Below are 25,655 nucleotides of genomic sequence, written 5' to 3'. Positions count from 1 at the left end.
TGGCAGAAAAATACACTGTCTTTATCCATATGTATGCATAAAGACATAAAGACGTAAATGGCCTGGTCACGGTCACTGACAATATTAAGTTCCTGATCCTTCCCACAAGTAGAGCAGAGAAATCACAAAATTATGCATGAGTTCTTTCCTGTCTCCCCTTGACTTCTTAGATCAACTTCCGGTTCCTATCATCCCTTCTCCACTTTGGGGTATTTTATATGCCTAGAGCCTATTTTTGTTCTAGTTAAGAAATACCATGTCTCTAACAGATGATCCATTGAATGAAGTAAATCATTGAAGTGAAATTCTCAAGTGACTGATCTACCATGTTCCTTCCAATGTCTTTCCACTAACAGCTGCCTGTGCATGGGTGGATGTTAGCATGAGGATCTGAGGGACCAAGATCTGTAGGTGCTCCAGAGAACACAAATGTCTTTGTGAAATTATCATGAAGGCTCTTTCTCAAGGCTTCGACCCTTGCTAGCTGGACAGGTTATGGAACAACTTAATATCTTGATATTCAAACCTCTCCTCTTGAAATGTATTTCAATATCTAGTTTTTGTACTCTATAGGAGAAAAGACACAAAGTAGAGGGACAAATGCATATTGCTTTGTAAAAATAGATCTCCAGTGGAAGCAGTTCTTGGATACTTTGAGGCCTGTTATTATACAGCAATAGTAATTTAGTCACCAAGATAAAAGATATCCCACAGTGCACCTTGTTAGAAGAGGAATAAATAATCAGCCATTTCATGTGTGTGACTCATATGTGGATGTGGAAGAGGCACAGAATTTACCCCTAAGCAGGGTGGTTGTTTAAGCAAGAGAGGGGAAGACACGGAAGGAAAGCTTAGGAGAATGAGAGGAAAGGGCCTAGATATCTCTTCATCCAGGAGCTGCTGTGTCCAGGGTCAGTGATTTTAACACATTTCCCTTCCCAAATGGTCTTGGTTTCAGCAACTAGTAGAAAAGTTGATTCTACTAAGATCCTTGAATCAAGGCTGCAGTCTAAGTCTGAAGATACTCTTCATAGCGCCCCCGAAGGTCTCCCCTTGGAATTACGCTTAGTGCTAAGTCACATAATTACAAAATACTAGTTTTATAAAGGATGCAGTTTGGTATCTTTGTTGTTGAACAACAGGGCTTTTCATATGAGAAATATAAACACAGTATTTTATTTGTACATGCCTTTTCATGGCTAATTATGGGTTTGAAAATAACCAACAGCGGCATAATTACTCTGTAGCCTGCACTGGGGTTGTGCGTTCCTTAATCTGGCCACTTAAAGGAAGAAAGAGATAACTGTTCTTCTGTGAACCTGGCTGGGGAATCAGCCTTGAAGCTGCCTCCACCTGTTTTCTAAATTTAGTAGACTTAAAAAAAAAAAAAAAAAAAAGTCCCTGTTGCTTCCTGCTGGTTAATTTATGACTGGGGAGAAGGAGAAAGGTGCTCTATTAAGCTGATGGATCCCCAAATTAAGAAGCAATTGACTAAGACAGAAAGCATTCTAGTCAACTTGAAAATGAGAACGATAATTGACAAGTTGCTGCAACCTTTTGATTAATACAGCTGATAGAATAGAAATGTGGGTGTGAATTTATTTATTTTTATTTATTTATTATTTTTTGGTTACATATTATTTACATCTTGTTGGGGGTTGGTCTGGTGCTGCTATGCATTCAGATGCTAAATTCTGCACCTCAAGATCTGGTTGCCCTAGGATGAAGGAATTCCCAGGTACAGACAACAGCCTTTGTCATGTAAACTTTGCTTCCTCCGAATTTGAAGATAATTGGCTAATAAGAGGCTACAGCTTGTAATTGGGCAGTGAAGAGAGAAAGGAGGGGCTTGAAGATCAAGTTAGAGGTCTCGGGAGAGACCAAGGGGAGAAGGAGACAGGGACACAGAGAGGAGAAGGTCCTTATGAGGTTGATGGATCATGAGCACGTGGCCAGGAGGAATGGGCCCTGAGGATAACCCCGGAGGGGATAAAATAGCAAATAACAAGGGAAATACAGCTTCTATGTAAGTTAGAACAGCTCAAAACCTGCACAATCTAGGCTTACAGCTCGTAAATAAAATACCAAGATTTGTGTGTCTTTGATGCAAGCTAGCTAGAGTAAATAATTATTTTACAAGATCTTATCCAGGCATCTTGTCTAGAATGTCAAAGCTTTAAGATGCTGCGGCTGAGATGTGCTGCCTGTATGGAGTGAGTGCTTTTATACCTCACACTGCTCTCAATAAGTGTTTGGGAACTCTTTCAAAGAGTGCCTTTATTATTTCTCAATATGCTCTGACCCGTGGGGCAGCTTAGTTCATCCGAGGTGATAGCTGTTCACAGTACTTCGTGATGTCACCAAGAAGAATTCAGTCCTATGAAATCACCTGGATAATGAGCCACAATTTTCAGATAAGGGAACTAACACCTAAATAAGGCACAGAGCAGAGAGTTCTCCTTCAAAGGCTCTTTTATTTTTATTTTATGTGGCTGCGTGCTTTGCCCACATGTATGCATGTTCACCACGTATGTGCAGTGCCCAAGAAGGCCAGAGGAGGGTGTGGATCTCCCGGATTGGAGTTAACCTGGAGTTTTTAGTGGCTGTGTTGTGCTGTGATTTGAACCTAGAACCTAGATCCAGTGCTCTGAACCACTGAGCCATCTCTCTAACCTGAGTGCAGGGTTCTTAACTAAGACATTTAGCAGCCGTATTTGTTTGCCAAAGACTACATGTTTTAAAAGACTGTAGACAATGAACATTTCTGAAAGCAAATGTGGATATAGTAAACACGTGATAGCAAAATAATCCCAGCTACCCTGGTGCAGCGTGTGAAGACTGTCTCGCAGCAGGTTTCTGGGTCTTGTTGAGTTACCAAGTATAAACGGTAATAATAATTAAAAAAGGAATCTAAAGGTGCAGCTTATGCTGACTAAGAGCAGAAACATGAAGAGGGTTAGCAGACCCTCTCTGAGCCTGGGATAGAGAATCTGCTGACAGTTCCCACTGGATGTTCTACTGTCCTTCATTGTCTGTTCACATGTAGTGACCAAAAGAGTGGTGTAGTGCCCTGGGCCATTAAGGCATCAAATCATACATGCTTACATTTTGGAAGGAAAGTAATTTTGAGGCTATATTAACTGTGGAATGTTGACAGACTTCACACACACACACACACACACACACATACACACACACACACAAAATGTGTACACACACATTAGTGCACACATACACGTGTACATATACATACACTTACAGGCAGGCATACAGACACTCCTACAAACACACATACACGCACGTGCAAGCTCTCTATCTTGAAGTCAGTTCACTGCCTGCATTTGTGACACTGAGTGTTTTCTAATGTGGTAGTCCCCTCAGAGGATCGTACTTTGTGCTCTAGTACTTGTGGTCTCACATGCATGTTGAGATGGCACGCCTGTGAACTATGCTTTTCAGTGTTGTGGGGCATTTGTGTAAATTTTACCTTCAATCCATTTAAAACTTTTTGAGGAATAATAATGGTTAACACTCTAAGAAATAACCAAAAAACAAACTAAACAGACAAAAACCAAAACCAAACAATTAACAACAAGAAATATCATCTAATAAATAGTTGGGTAGATGACAAAGAGACACTAGTTAATTGTCATCTAATTGTTAATTTTCCAGCAAATGATGGAAAACATCATCTGCTTTCAGAGGGATTTTTATTAAGAAAATTCAATAATGTCGTCACTAATTTTACAAGTAATTCCAATAGAATACTATTGCATTCAATTCTTCCTTGATATCTAGATTAAAGTGAAGTACTTCCATTTATTTTTCTTGCTTTACAAAATGTAGGGAATTCTGTTGTATTAGGAACCTATTGCTGTGCAAAAACAGGGATTTAACTGTGTTTATCATTCCATATTGCTGAAGTTTGGAAAGTTTTGGTAAGGCTGAACTGCATCCCGCGGCTGACCAAGTCTCACCTTGAAGTCTAGGAAGAAAAATCCCCAGGCTCACAGGATGTTAGCACTCTTCTAGTGAACTAAGGGCCTCATCTCCTCCCTGTCTGTGGCCTGGAGGCTGCCCTACCCTCTTAGCCACACCACTTCTAGAGGGTCACAGTCAGCACTCTGGTCCTTTAAAGGCAGCAAGGGAAAAACGTTCATTGGTAAAACGGATGTTGCCTTCTTATGAAAGTGCTCTGTTTGTTCTGTTCTTAGAAGCAACTCACAGGGCCTGAGCAATCTGTGGGGCAGAACTCAGGTGAGTGTGAACAACAAGAGTGGATTCATGGAAGGAGATGTGAGCAGCTTCTAGCCTCTACCTGGGCAGCCTTTGATGTTCCCAACTCAGGAGAATTGTATGTCCATTCTAATCATCTCAGGCAAAGCACATGTTTATTTTTCTATTTTCAACAAATATTCAGTTGACAAATTTAGCTACAAAGTAGATCATCAGTATCCTTTAATACAAAATGAGTTTTACTCCACAAACACAAATAGGATTCTAATAGGCATTATTCTACATGAGGAAGTGGAATTTTTAATGAGTGGAATGGAAAACAGTCATTTTCAAGTTCTTCATCCAAATTTGTTTGTGTGTGAAACAAACTCTCGTTTTCCCTGAAATTATTATTATTTTTAAATTCGCTAAGATTATAGGATTATAAATGTCATACAGATACTTTAGAAAAAAATAGAATCTGTTTTGTTAAACTGTCTTTGGGATAATTGAAGGGATCTTTAGGACTGTCTTTGATGTCCTAATTAGAGTGACATATTTAGACCAGTACAGTACCACACATGACTATCAGCATGCTGTGGATCCATTTGTCTGGACTGAAACCCACACCTCTACTTTCTGACTAAAGGTTGCAGCAGTGAGATCTGAGGTAAACATGGAGAAGGGTGTTAGGGAAACTGTTCCTAGGCCTGGAGCTATGAAGTGCCTTCTCCAGCTCAGGCTGTACTAAGAGGAACAATTTTTCTCACTGAGCCTGGTGGCCAGGGATGTTTAGCGACTATATGTTTTGTTTTGAGACCTTGATTATTGTCCTTGTATGCGTCCTTGTTATATTTGCTTTAAAGGGAACTAACTTCCCAAATTCTTACATACCATGTGGCTTTGCTTTGGAGAGAAGGAGAGAACCTCAGGGGTTGGAAGTAGAGTCCTGAAGCAGGCTTGAGTGGCAGAAAGACTGTCAATCAGGCTAGATCAGATACGACTGAATTCCTAAGTGTTCTTCCAAACTCGGGGAGACCAGGAGTACTTCGACTGTAGGTGTTTATTCCTTGTCAATATCCTACACTGTTCACTCTCCTTCTTAGATTTTATTTATTTTTGTTTTATATGTATGGGTGTTTTGCCGGCATGTATGTCTGTACACCACATGCACGCCTGGTTCCTGAGGATGGCAGAAGAGTGTTCTGCATTTCTGGAACTGGAATTACAGATGGTTGTGAGCCACCATGTGGCTGCTGGGACAGAACCCAGATCCTCTGTAAGAGCAGACAGCACTTGAAATTACCAAGCCATCTCTCCAGCCCCAATAATCTATGCCTTTTGTGGATTGTAATGGTTCCACTGTCTTTTTACACTTGAGACTTTCTGAAAGAACAATCTCTTCCAGAGTGTTTTCAATCTTGTGGAAGAATGAAAAGAGACACAGGCCAGGACTTGGCCCTGAGAAATTCATTTCTGTAGGATACAGTTCCTTGAGGAATTCTTGGCTTCATATGCAGAAGGCCCTACACCCCTTCTCCAGCACCACACGTGCGCAATGCACCCAGGTGGATTTCTAACGGCCAACAGTTGAGTCTGGGTCTCCCAGGTTACAGAGCTGACTTTCCAGCACAGCTCTTTCCAATTTTTAACTTCTGACGTAGACTTAGCATACCATGTGAAATGGTCTTTCAGTGTACTTGGTATGTAAGTATTAGGAAAAGATCTGTTTCACTTGAAATGGTTAGTTTTCATCCTATAAATTAAGAAAAGATTTCCTGGTGGGCAGGGAAAGGCTAGCATAATCAGAAGCGCTGTCCTCCAAGCAACGTGTGCTCTTGAAGAGATGAGGGTGATTCAGCTCTGTTCCTCTTCATTAGCCAACTTAGATAAAATTCTGCTGGATCACAGTGTCAAAATCTTATTGAAATTAGAGGAAAAGAATTTCAAACAACCCCATCTCTTCATTCGCAAGTACATTCTCTCCATCGTCAGACCACGGGTACTCGTCGGATTTCCTTAACTCAAAGGTGATTCATATAATTAGGGTATTATGATCATTGTTCTTAAAGGACTGAAGGTGGTTCAACAGCTCGCGAAGAATGAGAAGAGTATGAAGACAGAAGTCAGTTCTGACAGCTGAACTCAGTTATTGTTGAACAGTCTACTAAGATTGGATCCTTAGAACTTCAATGAAGTTTATTTTAAGGATGACCCATATAATAATAATGGATCCTCAAGTTCTTATTAGCATACTACACAAGGAAAGGAGCCCAGCGCAATGGTGTGGTGTTTTTCAGTTTAAACGCATGACTTGCTATTATCAGTCACTGCCCCCCCCCCCCCGCGCTTGGGCATTTCAAAGGCCTTTTCTGTGTAATTAATCTTTTTTTTTTTTTTTCCTGGTAGCCATTTACAACATCTCTACAGACTGTATCAGGAAGGGGAATTCTAGATGATAGATGATGCTCGCTATCAGTTCTTTGCAGAACCCATTTTGAAACACGGTTATCTAGAGAGTGTGTGAGAGAAGAAAGCATGCTGCAGTCAGTTCCAGGTCTGTACTTTAGTTACACAGAACACAGTGACCATGGCTACTTAGGGTTTTAGCCCCCCAAAAGAGCAGAGCTCACACAAGCACACCTTTTCCTTTTTAGAAGGACATGTGTTTGGATGCCTGTGTTAGGAGGAATGTGTACTTTGTGAAATGGGATCTTTGATCACCACTTACTGTCTATTCTTTTTTTATATAAAAATATTTAAACTGCTATTGGCATTATCCTTGATTTATTTTTGATTTGGTTAAATCTGTAGATGGCTTACGTGTTTTTTGGCTCTCCTTTTCTTAGGTGATTTTCGGTAAGACTGCCCTTCATCCTAGGGTGGTGGTTTTCTGTGTACATGATGTAAGTTTTAGGGAGATGGAGAGTTAGTGAACAAGCCTAAGGACGTGAGTTTGAACTCAAATAAATAAACTCAAACTAAAACTCAAATAAAACCTGGCTATGGTGATACCCATTTGAAACCCAAATTCTGGATGGGTGGGAGAAGATGGTAGAGAGAGAAGGGTTCCTTGATGGACAGCCAGTCTAGACTCATAGCTAAGTTCCAGACTAGTGAGAGATACTGACTTCAAACACAGGTGCACAGGACCCAAGGAACAACCCAAGGTTGACCAGTGGTCTACACACACATGCTCATAAATGTAAGCTAACCGACATCCATGTACTCACCTGTACACAGAGTTGTAGGGTTTACATGATGGAAAAATGGAACATACCCATTATTAAGGGGTTAAGATAATTTGCTCTGTCGGGTGTGGTGGCGCATGCCTTTAATCCTAGCACTCGGGAGGCAGAGGCAGGCAGATTTCTGAGTTCGAGGCCGGCCTGGTCTACAAAGTGAGTTCCAGGACAGCCAGGGCTACACAGAGAAACTCTGTCTTGAAAAAAAACCAACCAACCAAACAACCAAACAAACAAAAAAGATAATTAGCTCTGTTTCTGTTTATCAGGATAACCACTTGGGTTCTTGTTAATAATTCTGATTCTGTATGTCTGGAAGGGACCCTGAGATGTGCATATCTAGCCAGTATACATATGACTGTAGAAGCCATGACATAGGAAGACGATTAGAGCGTGCTTTGTGTTGCAGTTGCATGGTCTTTAGGATAGAAGTCCCAGAAAGATGTGCTTACATCCAACTTGCTTTTGGGTTGCACATCCTGGGCATTTTAATTAAACATTCATACCTTAAAATTTCATTACTCATAAACTTAGTTTGCCCCATTCCTAATAAATAATTTTGAATTGCATACTGAGAATAACTCACTGTTAAACAAACACTTACCCATGTAAGTTTTCTTTCTGACTCTGGACAGCAAAGGTAGACATGACTTGATCAAATAAGCAGAAAACTTCCAGTGCCTGTGACACTGCTACTGTAGGGGATATTTAAGTACTATGCTTGACTTTAAAATCTACTCAGATGAACAAATGTGTAAGGTGAAGCCTAAGGTCGGCCTGGGTGGGAGGGGCAGCGAGGGGGCAGAAGTGTGAGTAAGGTTTCATGAGACTCTGTTAACTACAAAGTGACCCCTGGATCAGTAGTACAGAATGACGTTGGGGCTCACAAGAGACTCAAGCCTCACCTGGGCCTGCCACACCCCTTCCCCAGACAATTTATTATAACAGAATTTTCTGGTCTCTATGTGTCTATCAGCATGCTGCTTGGGTAGCTCAATGAAGGAAACCTGGCTCTAAGAAAGCAGAGGCATTTAGTAGACTCCAAGATACTGATCTTGAGAAATTCAGAAGAGCACACTCAAAGAATCAAGGACCTTGAAGGCCAGGGAAGTTACTCTTCAGATATTGTTTCATTTTGTTTTGGTCTAGTTTGGTTTAGTTTGCTGAAAGGCAGTGCACTTCTTGTGACTTTAGTTAACTGTGAAGAATTCTGCAGCTTGGAAGTGATGAGCATGGCCCATTGCTTGCTGGGAGTCCTTTTGTTTCCTGGGTTAGAATGCGTCACTGAGTCTGCCCAGCTTCCATTATCCCTGCACAAGTTAATTATTCCAGGATAAATGACTCTTTAGAATCTCTCATGGTTGTGGTGCTCCCATTAGAGTATTGCTTAGGTCAGTCTACAGGAAGAGGTGCATCATCTTTAGTGATGTTCCTTCAGGGTCAATTGATGTGCTACCATGTTGCATTTGACATTACGTTCACATTACAGAGTGAGAGATTCCTTGTGTCTATTAGATGCTTGCTTACTTGGTTTCACCCATCGAACAAAACTGTGAGTCTTGCAGATTTAAGAGTCAGCATCTCACAGCCTAACTGCACATAGCCTCCCAATTCAGCGTCAACATCATGGGTTGTCATCAGAAAGGTAGGGTTTTGACTGGATGTTTATCTAGCTGTTGAGCCTTTTAAAGATCTATCTAGGTAGCTCTTGTGCATTTGAATAATAGTTGACATGTTCAATGGTGTTATTTTCTATTATATAATTTTATAGTTTTCATTTAGCAAATTACCCATTAAAAGTAAATAAAATAAAGGGTAGGCACACATAAAATGATGAAAGTAAATTTAATACATTGTTAAATCACCATTAAGAGTTTGTTTTAAGTGTTGCTAAACTTTCAGCTTGTTGCCTTCAGTCTTTTAAACATTTCATTTCCATTTAACTAAATCAAAACCATCTGTAAATGTAGCCCTTGGGACAATAATAAGACTTATTTTTCTTATTTAACCAATGCTACTGAAATAATAGGTTGGATTCCACAGAATTACTTATTTTTTCTTGGGAATATACCCGTGTTAGAGGTATCATTTGCTTATATATTCATAATACACACACACACACATATATATATATATATATATATATATATATATATATATATATAAATGATTTCTTAGGCTCTGCTCATTTGTTTAAATAAGTGCTTGTATTTCTGGTGGTAAATGTCCCAAAGACCCTCAAGACTAGCATAACCACCTATTTTTATAACTTTCCTGTGCAAGATGTAGTCAATCAGCTACTTTTTCATTGTACCTTGCACTTTCATGGGGTGTTTGGGAGTGTGTGTGGACCATTGAACACCACACACTTACTGCCTGCTTGGGATATCAGGCAGATGATGAACCATTGGTCTAGTCTGCGGTGGATTAGGGTGTGGCATCTGGTAACAGGTTTGGCCTTGGACCTAGCTTGAATTGGCCTTTCAGAGACAGAAAAAGGTAAAGGAGCAGAGTTGTTTCTGAGACAGGTGGCTTCTTTTCCCTCTGTTATAAAAGCGCATAACCCAGCTCTTCTCTCAGCCATGAACTGACTGTGCTTTCTAACTCTAACCTAAGAATTAACTTATCCTTCCACTAAGGGGTTTTGTTTACCACAATGTAAGGAGGCCTTCCTTGCCTGTAAGTTTGATGTGGGCAAAGCTACCCATACTTGTGAAAGGTCACATTTCCTTCTGTTTTGTAAATTTTTTATGAGCACTACAGCTGCAGCCTAATGCTTCTGTCATGATGCTTTCCTGCAGTGAGGCGGTAACTCTGAAGGTGAAGAGATACCACCTGTGAGTGGAGAGGGGTCAGCTGAGTAACTCTCAGAGTGACAAGTGACAAAGGCAAAATTAGAAATCATTTAGGCAACTTAAAAGAAAGTGAATAGAAGCTGAAAATAGCCCTGCTCTCATTTGGAGACCTAATGTGAAAATAAGAATTATTTCACATAATTGAATTTTTTTTTTTATATTCCTAAAATGGTGACATTTTCTCTGAAATGTAAACTAGTCTTTCTATGTGAGAGACAGAAACTTCTTGAGTAATGGTTCTCCAGCTCTTTATTGTGTCGAGAATGTTACAATATCTTATCCATATCCCACCCATCTCATCCAGAGTCAGTGCTGCCTAACGGGTCCTCTTCACAAGACAACAGTGTTTGTTATCTTGGCTGCCATCCCATCACTCCTAGCTACACTTAAAATGGGACCCATGACACTGAGCACAATCTTTTCTTTCATTTAAATTTAGTTGTTTAAAGTTTAATTTAAGCATATGCAGAGGGCTGTTGGCTATTGTCTAGCTAGAACGCATCTAGACAGTGGTGGCAATCCATCAGTTCAGGATGCTGGAATCCCTGCTTATGTCTCTGTGGTGGAGTCAGGAAGCTTGTGCATTCTCTACGGATACCATGACTAACAGGAAGAGGTGAAGTTGAAATCCACAACCTCAACCATTGCTGCCCACACCAATCAGAACACATCGCCTGTAGGAGAAAGCTTTCAGAGGAGCCTTTGCACCTAATTTTATTGTAAGATCTGTTATTGTCTGATCGCGCTACCATCTGTGACTCAAAAGGCTGGGCTATTGAAGATGAGATTCGAGGAGCTCATACCATGGCACAATAACCTCTTAGAAGGGGTGGATGGAAGACTGGATACCTAAGTCTTTAAGTAATGAATGGGGCATGCATGTAGTCAGGCTGCCAAAATTTGAACTTTGGTCCTGTGGTACAAACTGTAAGCATCTAGGAAGTTGCTTTTGACCCTCTGTAATAAGAGAGACTCTTGTTATACTCAAACCCTGGGTGTCTTATAAAGATTAAATATGTTCAGAACAACAAGCAACTCACACCCAACCAATCTTTTACTTATCACACAAGTGCCCATTAGGCTAGTAAAACATGCTCTGTGAGTAGAACTCAACAGCAGTCATCAGCTGTCACCAAATGACTCCAGCAAATCTTGAGTATTTACGTAGGCATCAATGCCCTGAGAGGTATGCCGATGACCTTGGAGCTGATAGGATGCTTGACCTGGGCATCACTTAGATGATCTTGACTGAAGGAAAGAAGATTGTGTCTATGATAACATAAACAAAATGCCAGACATAAATATCACACAGACAAGAATCTTATTTCCAGTGGCTGGTTACATCAAGGTGAAATAACTCTCAAGTTCTCTTCAGAATGAATTTGAAATGACTAATTACAAAGTTAAGAGATGTTGGAAGATAAAAAAGGTTATATGTTTAGCGTGTCAGAGAATTATTAGCTCAAAAAGAGAGTTTCACTTCTTTGTGTCAAATCTGTTCAGTATGTATTCCACGTATGTTGTAAGTCTCCAAATTCTTTTAAACCACAAAACACTTTGATGAGCGATTTTGAAAGATTGAGATTCAGTTCAGTTCTAAATGTGAACAACTACCCAAAGGAAAGCAAATATCTGTTGGTCAGTGCAAATCATCCTACCTTCACTTTTTACATCTAACTTCTTTCTGTCTATACATTTGATTCCCAAAGCAAATATAAATGCATATTATACTAGATGCCACTTATGGTGTTATGAAAACAACATAGTAAAATTAGGTAGCAGACACACTCTCACAAACAATTTGATCTGGTTAGTCTTTTATTTTTTTTATTTGTAAAAGACACGTACCTTGTTTCCATTTCACTCAAATGATGTCATAAGTGATTTTAATGTTTTTTTAATTTTGATATCTGATTGCATGAATTGTGTTCAATATTCACATCAGTGATTCACTGGATAGTTTTAAGAATGCCTCTTCTTCTTCTTCTTCTTCTTCTTCTTCTTCTTCTTCTTCTTCTTCTTCTTCTTCTTCTTCTTCTTCTTCTTCTTCTTCTTCCTCCTCCTCCTCCTCCTCCTCCCCTCCTCCTCCTCCTCCTGCTTGTCGTCCTCTTCTTCTCCTCCTTCTCTTTTTGGATTTTTGAGACAGGTTCCAGTGCTACTTCAATCACCCAGGAACTATTATGGGATGTAAGACTGTCATAGTGACAACTTCTTCTCCAGAACTTATTCATACAATGCAATTTCCTCAGGGCAGCATGTGGACAGTCTTTGGCCAGTGTGCTGTACAAAACAAAATGAAACCAAGAAAACAAAACACAAGTAGAGAAGAGTTGAGGAGACTTTATAGTTTAGGCTTTGATCCTCATCAAGAGAGATTTCTTTCTTTTCTTTTTCTTTTTTTTTTTTTTTTTTTTTACATTTTCTTACAGGGAAAGTAACATTTCATGCCCATTTTCAGTGAGAAGTAGCAAGTTGTAATTGTGGCCTATGTGTACACTGCTTTGTGTTGTTTCTGAGCTGCTGAAGTCAGAGGGTAGAAGGGACTTTGCTGCCAACTCTAGAGACCTCGATCCCTGAGACCCTCCTGGGAGAAGGAGAGAACCAACTCCTGCAAGTTATCCTTTGACATCCACATACGCTCTGGTACCCTGCATTCATGTTCCCCAAAATCAATCATCAGTCAATCAGGTAAAGATTAAAACACTCTTGAACAGCTTCTTCCTGTTATGGGCTTTGCCTGATGCTTGCCTTTACCCTTGACCAGCTCTGCCTGTTTAAGGTAGTACCTTGGAGACGGAAATAGCCTCCATAAGAAGGGCCTTAGACAGGACCTTGAGCAATGACCGGTCAGCGGCAGACGGAAGCTCAGAGAATTCTCATTGCCTTGACCCTTATCAGATTGAAAGACCTAGAATCTTACTGGAAACCTGAATATTTGTACAAGTAAACAGTTATTATTGATTTTTTTCTGTTTTTTTGAGCTGTAGTGCACTCTGGCCTGGAACTTCCGATCTTTCTGCATCAACATCTCCAGTGTTAGAATTATAGGCATAGGCTCCCATGCTCAGCTTATTGAACATTGTCTATAGGCAGAACATTAGTTAGGGAGGTAAAAAGGACCACTCATTTCATGTTTGTTGAATGAATGCATGAATGGGCTGGTGACCCTGTTCCTCAGGAGTGTTCCTTACTAGAACAAATGGACTTGTGTGATGAATTCATTTTCCAGGCCAGGAGGCTGTGCATCAGGAGGAAAGGATTAGAAGAGATTCTAGTTAGGAAGTGGCTCTTAAACTGGACAGTGAGGATGAGAGGAATCTCAAAGTACAGAGGAAGGAAAGGACTTCAAGGTAAACAGAATGCAGAGCATAGGTCCAGGATTGGAACAGGGAGGTGGGCTGAACACTCAGCCCAGCATCTCACAAGTTGTGTAGTTGGCCCCATCTATTAACATCTGACATTTCTTGATAGCCACTCTTTCTTTAGTGTTCACCAATAGATCTGCAGCATGCCAAAGCCCTTATATGTAATCATTCAATACTAATACATAGTACCAATAAAACACATGCTGAAATTAGAGTTTTTCTTGAGGGGTAAGAGCACCCCCTTTCTATGTGTCACCTGGAGTACACAAGTGGAGTTTAGGAGTTCTGGCAGACCTTGAGGGTCTACACCAGGGCCACTGGATCTAACAGCTCATGCTGTTTAGCCAGGGCACCTGGGAGTCTGTGAGACAGTGTAGACCACCTTATGTCTTAGACATAAGAAGTAAATGAATTGCTTGAAGCCAATGCTCTTTGGGAATTTGCTGCTACATGGAACTGAAGATCATCTTGAGCTACATACTTTCCGTGTATATCACAATTCCCCCTGATTTCTATCCTGGATGATTTATACAGAGTTTAGATACAAGAAAGCTAGAATTAAGCAACCAAAGAATGAATGGGTTAAATCCTATGTGTGTGGAAGTGCTGTTCCCAAAGTTCTTCCTCAACTTCAACAGAACTAAGGAATGGGCAAGGTCAAGGTGAATGTTTCCCTTCGACTTGAGCATACTGGACATCTGAGGCTACTTCGGAGGACAATGTCTTGTGAGTTCATCTTAATATATCAAGGAAAGGGACATAGAAGTTGTAAATTAAAGATAACGTCCAACGTCTTCAGACTCTAAGATAGCCACAGAATAGCCTTAAATTTTGATACAGCACAATGAGCAGTGTGGGTTCACAAAATGGATTTGCTTTTTGCATTTCATTTTTTATCTCCAGAGTGTATTCCTCATCGTCTAAATGTTTCACAACTCACAATTGTTTATCTAGCATGTAAATAATATTTAAGAAAAATTTAAATTGTCATACATCATATTGTGTTGCAGCCCGCCTCAGGCAAGTTTCTAGCACTCCCTTAATGTTCTCACTGGCAGCACAGAGAAGGGCAGAGCTGATCTCAGAGTAGACTCCACCTGTGCTGATACCAGCCTGCCTGGGGCCCTGCACTCAGCAGCTACTGTAACTTAAACACTCCTACAGGAGGCAGAGTTTGGACCTGATTCCTGTGTGAAACTGGAACAGAGAGCGGAAGAGCAAGATGTGGAAACAGACTTTAGGAGTTAAAGGGATGGGGGCCTTGGACAGGGATTGGAGGAAGGATACAGTAAGGAGAGATGTCAGTACACTGCTGACTAGCTATGTCTTATGCATGGTTACTGGGTGACAAATAGTGACATCATTCATCATTTTCATGTACATGGGGTACAAATTAAATAGTGAAATAGGCCAAATAAGTAGCAGCCCCTTACTCCTGGTCTTATAACACATCATTTTTATTTGTTTATTTCTTTTCAGGAGGGTGAAAATTATTAGCTTAATTCTCTGGGCAAAGTTGTCCAGCATCCTTGCTGGGAGGAAGGGCAAGGCTTAGAATCAGACCCAATGCAGAAGGCTTTTGCAGGTAAAGATAAGGCACCTGCAGACTCAGAAGGGGGAGGCCTGCTGTGTGCTCTCCCTGTAAGGCAGAACTGCTAATCCTCCGGTTGCTAGAACACAATAATTACTCACCAATGGAATGAAATAGAAGAGGATTTGTTTCTGTGTAATGACTTCTGTACTCAAAACATCCCTCGATCCTCACAGATGAGTGATTGAAGAGTTCTTCTCCGTCGTCCTCCCACCTGCTCAGGAAGAGCTGGAGCCCCCAGAAGCAGGGATTATTTTAAAGCCAAGTGAGATCACAAGGGGGAGAGTACTGTGGAGGTGTGCTTGGCATGAATTTAGATTATTGCCTGAATAAAGTAGATTTCAAAGGCAGTTTTAAAAACTGTTGCTGTCTCAGTAGCTTCTGCTAAGAAGGCTTTCCTCAGTGATACCTCCTGGCTACATTTCGTGCAAGTATGTTTCCTTCCATTGGCTGGAAAGATCAACACAGTTTTAAATGCCTTAGGGAGTATGTCACTAAGCACCCTTTGATTGGGGAAAAGCAAACGGATTTACCAATGAAGCTCAGTGTAGAATAAGAAACCATAGAGAGAAAATAACTGCAGTTGTCAGGGAAAATAAGAACTTAGCTTCAGTGTTACAGAACTGAGTAGCTTCAGAACCCATGGAAGCAGGTTCTGATCTATCTGGTGGGTAGTACCTTCACTTGCAGGCATTTCTTTATTTTGTTAACTATGCTTCAAGTGATCTACAAAGTATAACAATTGTTCATCTTGATGGGAAACTATTGGCATCTGCACCTGTATCCTGCAATGTTTGAATCAGGCTCAAGTAAACTTTCTTATTGAGAATGGCCCAGCAAGCTGATGCTGACCTTGTTGGACTCAGCTGCATGGTTAACCCAGTAAAATCTGACATGTGAGAGAGGGTGCTGGTGGACTGAAGGGATAGTTAGCTCAGAAGTTAAAGGTGCACCCTGCTCTTTATGGGACTTCAGTTTGGTTCCCAGCATCCACATCAGACAGCTTATAACTTCCTATAATGCAGTTCCAAGAGATCTGACACATTCTTTTGGCCTCTACCTGCAGATCTATCTATCTATCTATCTATCTATCTATCTATCTATCTATCTATCTATCTATCCCCATAAACAGAAAAAAGTTTACAAGAAGAAAAAGTGGCAGTGGTCCCTTGTTTCAGAATCTCAGTGCAGGGAGTAACTCCTAGATATGTCGGTGTAGTGGTTTTGTTAATGGAAACCTCCACAATTGGAGCCTGAACTTTGAAGGCTCCTCTACAGATGTGAAGTGTCATTTCAGCTCTCCTCAAATGTCTTCTTGAAAGTCTCAATGGCTCTGTGAGGTGCATTGTCTAATACAAAGTCAGTTGCTGACTCTTGGTCCAGTCTGTGTAGCTGGGAGCTTTCAGGGGCACTAGATCCTCACCTCCAGGTCATTGTATTGTCTATACTCTGGCATTTCAGTGTCTACCCAGCATCTCTCCTTTCCCAGGTGTTATTGTACCCAGCCTCTTCTGTCCTCACGGGGCACAGTACAAGTGGAGTTATTTGTAGCAGTTTGTTGGGTGCCTCAAGAACATGATGGTTTGTTTTATGATGGCAAATCTGACATCACTGTGAATCAGCCGGGAAGAAAATCTCAATGAGGGATTATCTAGATTACCTTAGCCTGTGGGCATGTCTGTGTGGAATGATACTGATTGACAGAATGGATGGAGGAACACTCAGGATGTAAGTGGGTGGCACTGTTCCTAGTTTTGGGGGTCTGGGAATATACCAGAGAATGATGGCTTAGTGCTGACCACGCATTCATTCTGTTTCTCTGCTATTCATGATGGATGCCATGAGACAGGCTGTTTTCATTTCTTGCCTTGACTTCCCTGGATGGATGAATGCTGTGTGGACTTGTAGGTCAGATAAGTCATCTTAGTCTTAAATTGCTTTTTGTCAGAATATTTTTATAAGCACAACAGAGATAATACCAAGGCAGCGGGGCTTGGAAGAAGGGCCATGAGTGACAAGGAATTAGAAAAAGCCAGGAGAGGACTTTCCTCTTCCTGGGAGGCTTCTGCTGGGAACCTGGAGCTATTGGGGAGTTGGGATGGGAAGGGATTAGAAGGGTGTGGGAGGTTTCAGTGTGTGAGCATGTCTGTGTTTTGGGAGATCTATAGTTTTTTTTTTTTTTTTTTTCAGGATGAGGCAATGGGTGTTTTCTTGAAAGATCTTTCACAGGGTGGAAATTTAAGAGAGAAAAGTATGAGTATTTCCATCTCAGCCCTGGGCACAGGGGAAGATGCTGATAAGTGAAAAGAAAATCCAAAGCTTTCTTTTTTCTGCACTTCTAAGAATAGATAACTGTTCCACTGTATCATTGTATGGGTGGACTAGTACTCTGATATCTGCTCCTAGCCTCTGGGTTTAACCCGCTGTTTGGTGGGTTTTGTGGGTGTCTTATAAATGAGTGCCATTGTACATCAAAGCAGAACCCGTAGCTGAGTAGTCACTAACCTGAGGTCAGAAGCACATGGTGGGAGATGGACTATATATTCACATAAAGGATCCAACTAGAGAAACAATGGGGGCTGGTGTGCGTGTGCCTACTGTGCTCTTTCGAATCAAGTGTGGGGAGGAGTGTGGTCTCTCTATGGTGTCTTCCCTGTCTTCCTGTGGGCTGTTTGTAGCCATATTAAACTGGAGTTCGTTGGTGTTCTTGCATGGTTTCCTTAGGAACCTCTCCAAGGGACTCGTTATAAAGCAAATTGCCATTCTGCAGTTAGGAAAGCAGTGCTACACATGAGCAATGTTTTGACAGAATTTTCAAATTAAATTGCATACCATATCTTAGCAGAGTCCAAATATCTTAATGTATATATCCCAGAGAGAGACATCTTTATCATCCAAATAGGGGATATAAGCATGAAATTGATTGTATTTTTCTTAACCAAAATTGAAGCATAGACTACTTCTTCTGACAAAGGCTCTAGCTATCTGGGGTAACATTTAGACGTGAAATTCAGAATCTGTTCAATTATGATAGTTAATTGTTTACCCAGTTAGTGCATTGCTAATTGCAACCTTGTTGAACTGGTACCCTGATGACTTCGACCTCATGGCTAGGCTGATAAGCAGGGCATGATTCATTATGTTCTCCCCACATTCTCAATACCAAGAATAAGAGCTCTGATGCTATTAAAAATAGATAAAATTTGAGGTTAGCAATTTATACAAGCTTAGCAATTTTTTTGTTGACATTGATTTAGTTGTACGTATATTACTGAATGGCATTATCAGAAATCAGAGCAACTGGTCTCAGGTTTGCAAATTACTGGACATACACACTATTTTGAGAAGAAAGTTAAGGGATGCCTGGGATACTCCACTTAAAGGCCAAACATTACTATTAAATGAGACCCCAGGGGGAGGGGCCATAATGCTCACATCAACTCTTCTGATAAATGTTTAAGAAACTTTCAGTCACTGGCACGTGCTTTATCTCTGTCACAGTGCTGTGGAAATCATCGTGCTCTTTCAGCATCTTTGCAAAAGCGATGATTGGCAAGGTAATGTGATGAGGAGAGAGAATGGGCAAAGTATGGTGCACACAAATGTTAAGTAAACCCAGCCATTCACCACCATAGAAGATTTGAATGTAGCAGTTTAGTATTAACAGAAGAAATGCTGTGATGTATCATAGATCATGCCTGTGTTAAAATGTCACCTTAGAGAAAGCAGACCCTCCACAGGAAAAAGTGAAGGCTTTCTTCTAGGACTCCATCTCTGTCTAGCATATAATGGATAGATGCAACTTGAGCAACAGAATGGGCAAGTGTGCAGAACTCCTGGGAGACTGTGGCCTGTTCTTCTGTGGGATGGTAGAATCTGAGGCAGGGGGCTGAAGGCAGCAGCAGGCAGTGAGGTGAGGAGAAGTCACCAATGAGACTTGAAAAATGTCCTGGGTTAGGGGACAGGAGACAGAAGAATGCAAGAGGAAGAGCTTTAATGCTCACGATGGACAGAGGGGTTCAAGGGTCCTAGCTTGAGTATGTCCTTCCTTCAAGCCATGAGTCGCCAGCAACATTTGCTCATTTCTTAGGCTTAATTTTTTTTGGGAATTTCATATATGGTTATGATATTTATACCATTTCTAATTCTCCAACTCCCCCCAAATTTCACCCAAATTTCAAATTCATAACGGCTGCTTCTTTAATTGTTTCACACACACACACACACACACACACACACACACACACACACACACACACACAGCCTACAGAGTTCATTTATTGTTCACATGTAAATGTTGCTCATATCTATGTATGCATCCAAGGGCTGAGTAACTTAACAGGGGATTCTTCCTTGGGAAAACTGACTCTCCCTCCCTCAGAAGATGTTGATATTCTTGACTCCATCACCTATGGGTGGAGCCTTGTAAAATTTCCCCTATCCGTGTTGGCATGGTGACCGATGTGCTCATTATACAGGTCTTGTTTAGGTAGTCATATTGTTGACATTCTGTAGTATCTTCTAGAGCTGACATGGGTGCTGAGGCTTCCAGTGTTCAGCTTCTTAATAATCCTCCTTCTCCTTTTCATCTACCCTGAAGGTAAAATTTCAGCCAGTCTGTGTAAACTCAGAGTGCTTTGTCTTCTTGATTATCTGAACTGTAGCTGTCTGTTCTGCTACGGAGAGTCTCGCTTTTAACCTAGAAGTATAGGTGCTGAAAATGGTCTTGCTTGAGTAGGGTACTGCCAATACATCTACTGCCTTGTTAAATTTAGGTTCGTGGTTTCAGGGCTACCTTCAACCTTGGTCTTTTTGCAAGACTGTTTCAGAACTTCACAATGCGCTCCATCATCTCTGTGTGGCACATGCTCTCTGCTCTGCTTTAATGTTCAAAGCCCCTCATGTCTTTGTTTTCTATGTAGGAAGTAGGTCCACAAAATAAAGATGGCACATAGGTAGCATTTGTATTTAAGATATTAAATATTATTAGTATAATTTTATTCACAATTCAACATGATAATATAAAAGATCTGATATTTCTCTACATATCTCACAGTGACTCTGCTGCACATGTGAAAGTCAACCCATTACTTTTGAGACCCCAGTTTGGAAGATAACTAAGTCTACAGAAGAAGATGAGCTTAGGAAATAGCTAGAGTGAAAAGTGAATTGGGAGGAAGGCATAACAAATACAATTCAAGTATCAGAAAGGAGGCACGAATAGCCTTTGTTCCCGAGAAGATGCACAAATATACAAAAACAACCATCAACATCATGAATCACTGGGATGTGCAAAGAGTAACACGAACTTACTTCATGTCCATTAGTGTGACTATCATCACAGAATCAGAGCATAAGTAGTATTGTCCAAAATGTGGATAAGCTAAAGTCCTTTTGCAGTGTTGATCCGAATGTGAAACATCACCATCATGATAGAAGCAGCTTGACAAGCCATTCAAGACTGAGATTTATGTTTAGGATCCTACCAGAAACTTACAAAATCATAGGCATTAGTTTGAGTAGATTTAATACTTATAAGAGCAAATATTATAAGATGAGATATTAAAGGTATTAAGAGAGATGGTTCAGTTGTTAAGAGTTGTTCCTGTGGAGGACCTAAGTTCAGTTCCCAGCACCCATGTGATGGTTTACAGCCATCCACAGACCCAGGTCCAGGGGATCCAGTGCCATCCTTTGGCCTCTGTGAGCACCAGGCAGGAGCACAGTGTACTCACTCACACACACATTTGTGCGCACTCATGCATACTTGTGCATACTCACATGCACACACACACACACCTCTTTTTGTGTATGTGTGTGTGCATGCGTATGTGTGTGTGTGTGTGTGTGTGTATTCAGGCAGAACACTCATGAATATAAAAACAAATACATCTTTATACACACACAGACACACACACACACACACGTTTTCTGTGGTTCCTGTTGTCTAGATGATCCATTCTGTTCATGCTGACATCCTCTATGGCATGAGGCATCATCATCATACAGGACGCATGCCACTGACATAGGAATGCCAATTCTGTCTTTAATACACTTCTAAATATGGTGCTAAGAGGCTCAAGGAGTGGGACCAGTCGCTCTTCTAGAAATTAGCTTTTAGAAGCTTAACACAGGTTTACCAGGGTCTATGTGGAGATTCCTAGGCCCTGTGTGCCCTGCCCAGATCTGCAGAAGTATAAATGGTGGTGTGTGTGTGTGTGGGGGGGGGATACACGTGTTTTCTAATCTCCAAAGTCTTATAGAAAAAAAATGAGGATTTCTCTAGAACTTTTATCAGAAAGTGGTTCAAAATGGTTCTAGAATTATTTTCTACGGGGGAAAAGCATCTAAACCGACTCGGGATGTTTCAGTCTTTTGAGGGAAGAAAATGTTTCTTTTTATGAGCTTTCAGAGTTCACAGAATGCCAAGAAGAGTCAAAATGAAAGACATGTTTTTTTGTTTGTTTTTTTTTTTATCATGAATAATCAAGTGACAGAGAAGCTCAGAGGTATTTATAATAAACAATGAACAAACACATACAGGAAATTGGGAGGTCGCAGAGTGTGGCCTGCGCAGGCATGGTTTCCAGCTGGTTAAGAAGCGCGGGGTGCACTGCGCTGCGGCTGGAGTACGGAAACATGCTGTTTTCTTCTGTTTTCCAGATAAGCAAAGCCCTCACAGGAATGAAGTATTCAAGGGTTTTGCTCTAGAAGAAGGGATTCTAACCTTCCTGGTGTAAATGGTTCCTTGTAACAATCTTTATATCACATAGTCAGAGTGCTTCCACTGATTGAGGAGTTAGAACTGGAGTCTGATGGGTCTGCCTGTGGTCTCCATACACTTCCTGCACAGGGTCCTGGTGGCATCTGCAAGATCATATACACGGAGCCTTTGGGGAGGTGCAGCCAACGTGTTGTGCCAAACACCATATGGGTTCTTTCCACAAACTATGGATGTTATATCAGTGGTCTTCTGACACAATTATTCCACAAGCAAATTATAGCCCCTGTGCCATCTGAGCACAGATAATTCATAAAGGAAAGGAATGTGGTTACTTGAAACTTGTGAGCACTTCCATTACATCACTGTAGGTGACAGAGGATTAGCAATTTTAAAAATTATATGAATGTGAACCTCACTGATATATCTATTGGCAGGCATGCTTTGACTCCTGATGTCTCTACCAAATGACGCTGAAGGACCAGGAGTGTTTTGATGGGCACTCACTGGAGCTGTGCTAAGTATAATGATGATGGATGATGGTCTAGAATGGCAGGTACATAGTTGGGTTTATCACATGGCTTCCTGTGTGTCCCTGCATCTGTCTGAATGAATATGAAAGCACAAGGCCTGATTGCTCAACACTGCTCCATTCCTCCTGGGCACACACAACTGTGTTTAGTTCAAGGTCAGGTTCACTACGACGGTTTCCATCCATCCAGTGTCCGAAGGATGCATCGCAGGAGGAGGCTGCTGGTGCCATTACAATCAGAGTTCCAAACTGGTATTTCCTAGACACCTTGTAGAGGAAACATAGGCCCTGGGTTAAGGGGCATTTTTATGTCACATTCCAGTAACTGAGGCATCCTCCAAAGACCTTGTTTGCCATGACCCAATCTCATCATGTGCTCTCTGGCATCTCAGGGGCTATGTGTCTCTGCCTTTGTTCATTTGCATGGCTCCAGTTTCCTGTGCAGAAAAAAAACGATGTGGAGATTCTCCATCATTCAGCTGCCAGTGGAAGCTCTTCCACGTGGAAACTACTAGTGCAGGTTTCATTGGACATTGGGAAAGAACAAAATCAAAACAACAACAAATAATGAGTAGCTAAACAATTTCTTAGAGAATTGTCCTTATCCAGGTAGAACTGTAGCCTGATGGGTCTGCCTGTGGTCTCCGTACACTTCCTGCACAGGGTCCTGATGGCATCTGCAAGATCATATACAACCAGATGGCCGTTTACTTTACTGTCCCCAAAGCTGACTGGAATGCACCTCTGTATTCATGTAGGCTGAGACACTAGTTAGCAAGAAAGATGGTGGATTCTATCCAGGTCAGCCTGTGGGTGGGGTGAATAAATGTTCTGTTTGCTTACCTTTATCTTCTCTGAGTAGAAATAACTTCTCTGAAAAGAAGATACTTGGTAGGGAAGTGGAGGAGACAGAAATGATGTTGGTGGTGGGGGAGGGGTGTGTGTGTGTGTGTGTGTGTGTGTGTGTGTGTGTGTGTGTGTAGATGCTGTGGTTCCATTCTCAGGAAGCACTGTACCTTTAGAAAGATTTGATTTAGTCCAGTTAGCTGAGCTGGTCACAGAAAAACATCAGCCCACTCTGTAACATGCAGGTTGCTGTGGGTGGAGAGCCGATCCAGAGCGTTTTCTATGCTTTTGTGTTCTGTTTTGATGTCTTCTGTATTGATGTTTTCTGTAGCAGCAGTAGATTAGAGCCACCCATTGTGCAGGGATCAAGGTTGTAAGACCCCCAAGACAGAATCAGGGGCCACACATACTCAGGAGAGCCTGAATTCTAATCACAAAGTTCAGAGGGGAGTGAAGGATTGTGTAGTTTAGTGAAAGTGTGACTGGCTTTCTAAGACCAAGCTGAAAATTGTCTGTGTGAGAAATGATGTAAAATCAGATGCCCAGCATCCTTGGGTTTGTCCAGGCGTGGGAGGTCCTGGCTACCAGAAAGCACAGGTTCAGAACTGTCTCTCAGCAGGCTGCCTGCTGATGCTTAGCTCAAATTAAAAAAAAAATAGAGTGTGATATTCTCAGATAAGTTTATCATGTCTTCTCAAAGCTAAAAGACTTGTTTATAAAATTCACACACCAAAATTCACACAACTCCCATTCATTATATTATTGTGAGGTTTTGTTCTGTTTTACAGGAAAGCCTGGTATTTCTTGTTTCATGTGCCTGGAAAACAACTGAGGAACAGACTTTTTAATCAATGCTTTTGATGCATTTATTGACTAAAGGTGTGCTAATGATTTGCAGGTCAACAGTAGACTCAAATGGGTAGCAGTTAAGTAGGGAAAAGCTACAGAGGGAGAGAAGAGGTGGGAGGGTGGACTGGGAACAGGCGTGGGGCAGTCCACTCCAGCAGCCACTGGTTTCTGTCTAAGGAAGAACTCTTCTGTTCTGATGATTCCAGAGTCAGCCTCTGACTTGGTGGATGATGCCTGAATTCCCGATTAAATGATTCTGAATAAAAGACAATGCATCAAAAGGGATTCTTAGGACCCTTCTTGTTACATAAATCTTAAGCTATTAGGAAATTAAAGGAAAGAACAGAAACAATAAATGGAGAATGAAGAACTACATCTATAAACATAGTTGAAGAGACCAGCAGGAGAGTCCCTCAAAACCATTGAGAAAATACTTAAGTCTTCAATATACATGTTACAGCTATGCCTTATATTCTAAGATGTCTCAAAGCATATTAAATTAAGTTGGTTAGGACAAATGTATTGTGAGTCTCTTGGTTTCTGGAGCATTTGTTAATCAGTCCTGAGGTGAGCAGGAAATTGTGCTCAGGGTGAAGTTCAGCTCCACGGGTGTTGGAGGTCAAAACTAAATGAATGTCTGCTGATTGCTTAGTCTGTGGAGGAGCACTGATGAACTGTCGTAGGCCTGCCTGCTCTCTCTGCCTGGACGTTTTTAACTGTTTTGCTGAGGTCTTGTTCTTAGAAGATTGACCACCCACCTTGGGACAGCTATATGCAACTTCCACTCACCTTAACTTCTTCCCAGCAGTCTTTAAGGATGGATGGATGGCACCTCCCTTCTAGTAAGAGTGCTCACCCCAGGTTGGTCTGCTCACTTCCTCAGGGTGATCTCAGTGAGATGGAGGGATTTCAATTGCTCTGCATTGGAGGATAAGCAATTCCCTGCTTCTCTCCTCAGGGGAAATCCTTCTGTGTGGACTGCTGGGGGGTCTTCTCGATGCCTCTCACACATGCCTGCTCCAGACACAGCTCTCTCCGACTTTGCTGTCAGTAGTGGTCTGGGAAATGTCTTCCATCTGTGTTCTGCTGTGGTTTCTTGCTTCGCACTGTTTGTCTATTCATACAGCACACCTTACCTTTGTCTGTTGTGTGGTCTGCTGCTTATATCATGTGACCTTGCATTCTCCTCAGGCTATGTGGGAAAAGGTATAAACACACAGACACACACAGTCACACACAGATACACAGAAAGATGCACACATACACAGACACACACAGACATACATACACACATGCACAGTTATACATAGACACACACATACATACATGCATACATATAATATATATATATATATATATATATATATATATATATATATATACAATACATACATACACACAGGCACACAACCTCACATACACTTAAACAGATGTAT

At 41.2% G+C, this 25,655-nt stretch overlaps 1 protein-coding gene across 2 annotated transcripts in view; it reads left to right on the top strand.

The window, feature by feature from the left end:
* Fam155a (family with sequence similarity 155 member A) overlaps nt 1-25,655 on the top strand; it is a 527,148-nt gene that overhangs the window by 15,979 nt on the left and 485,514 nt on the right. The gene's annotated exons all lie outside the window — the stretch shown is intronic.

The sequence above is a fragment of the Mus pahari genome, chromosome 19, assembly GCF_900095145.1.
Source record: "Mus pahari chromosome 19, PAHARI_EIJ_v1.1, whole genome shotgun sequence".
Taxonomy (NCBI): domain Eukaryota; kingdom Metazoa; phylum Chordata; class Mammalia; order Rodentia; family Muridae; genus Mus; species Mus pahari.
Note: the sequence above shows the minus strand (reverse complement) of the source record. Positions and strands in the feature narration are given on the sequence as shown.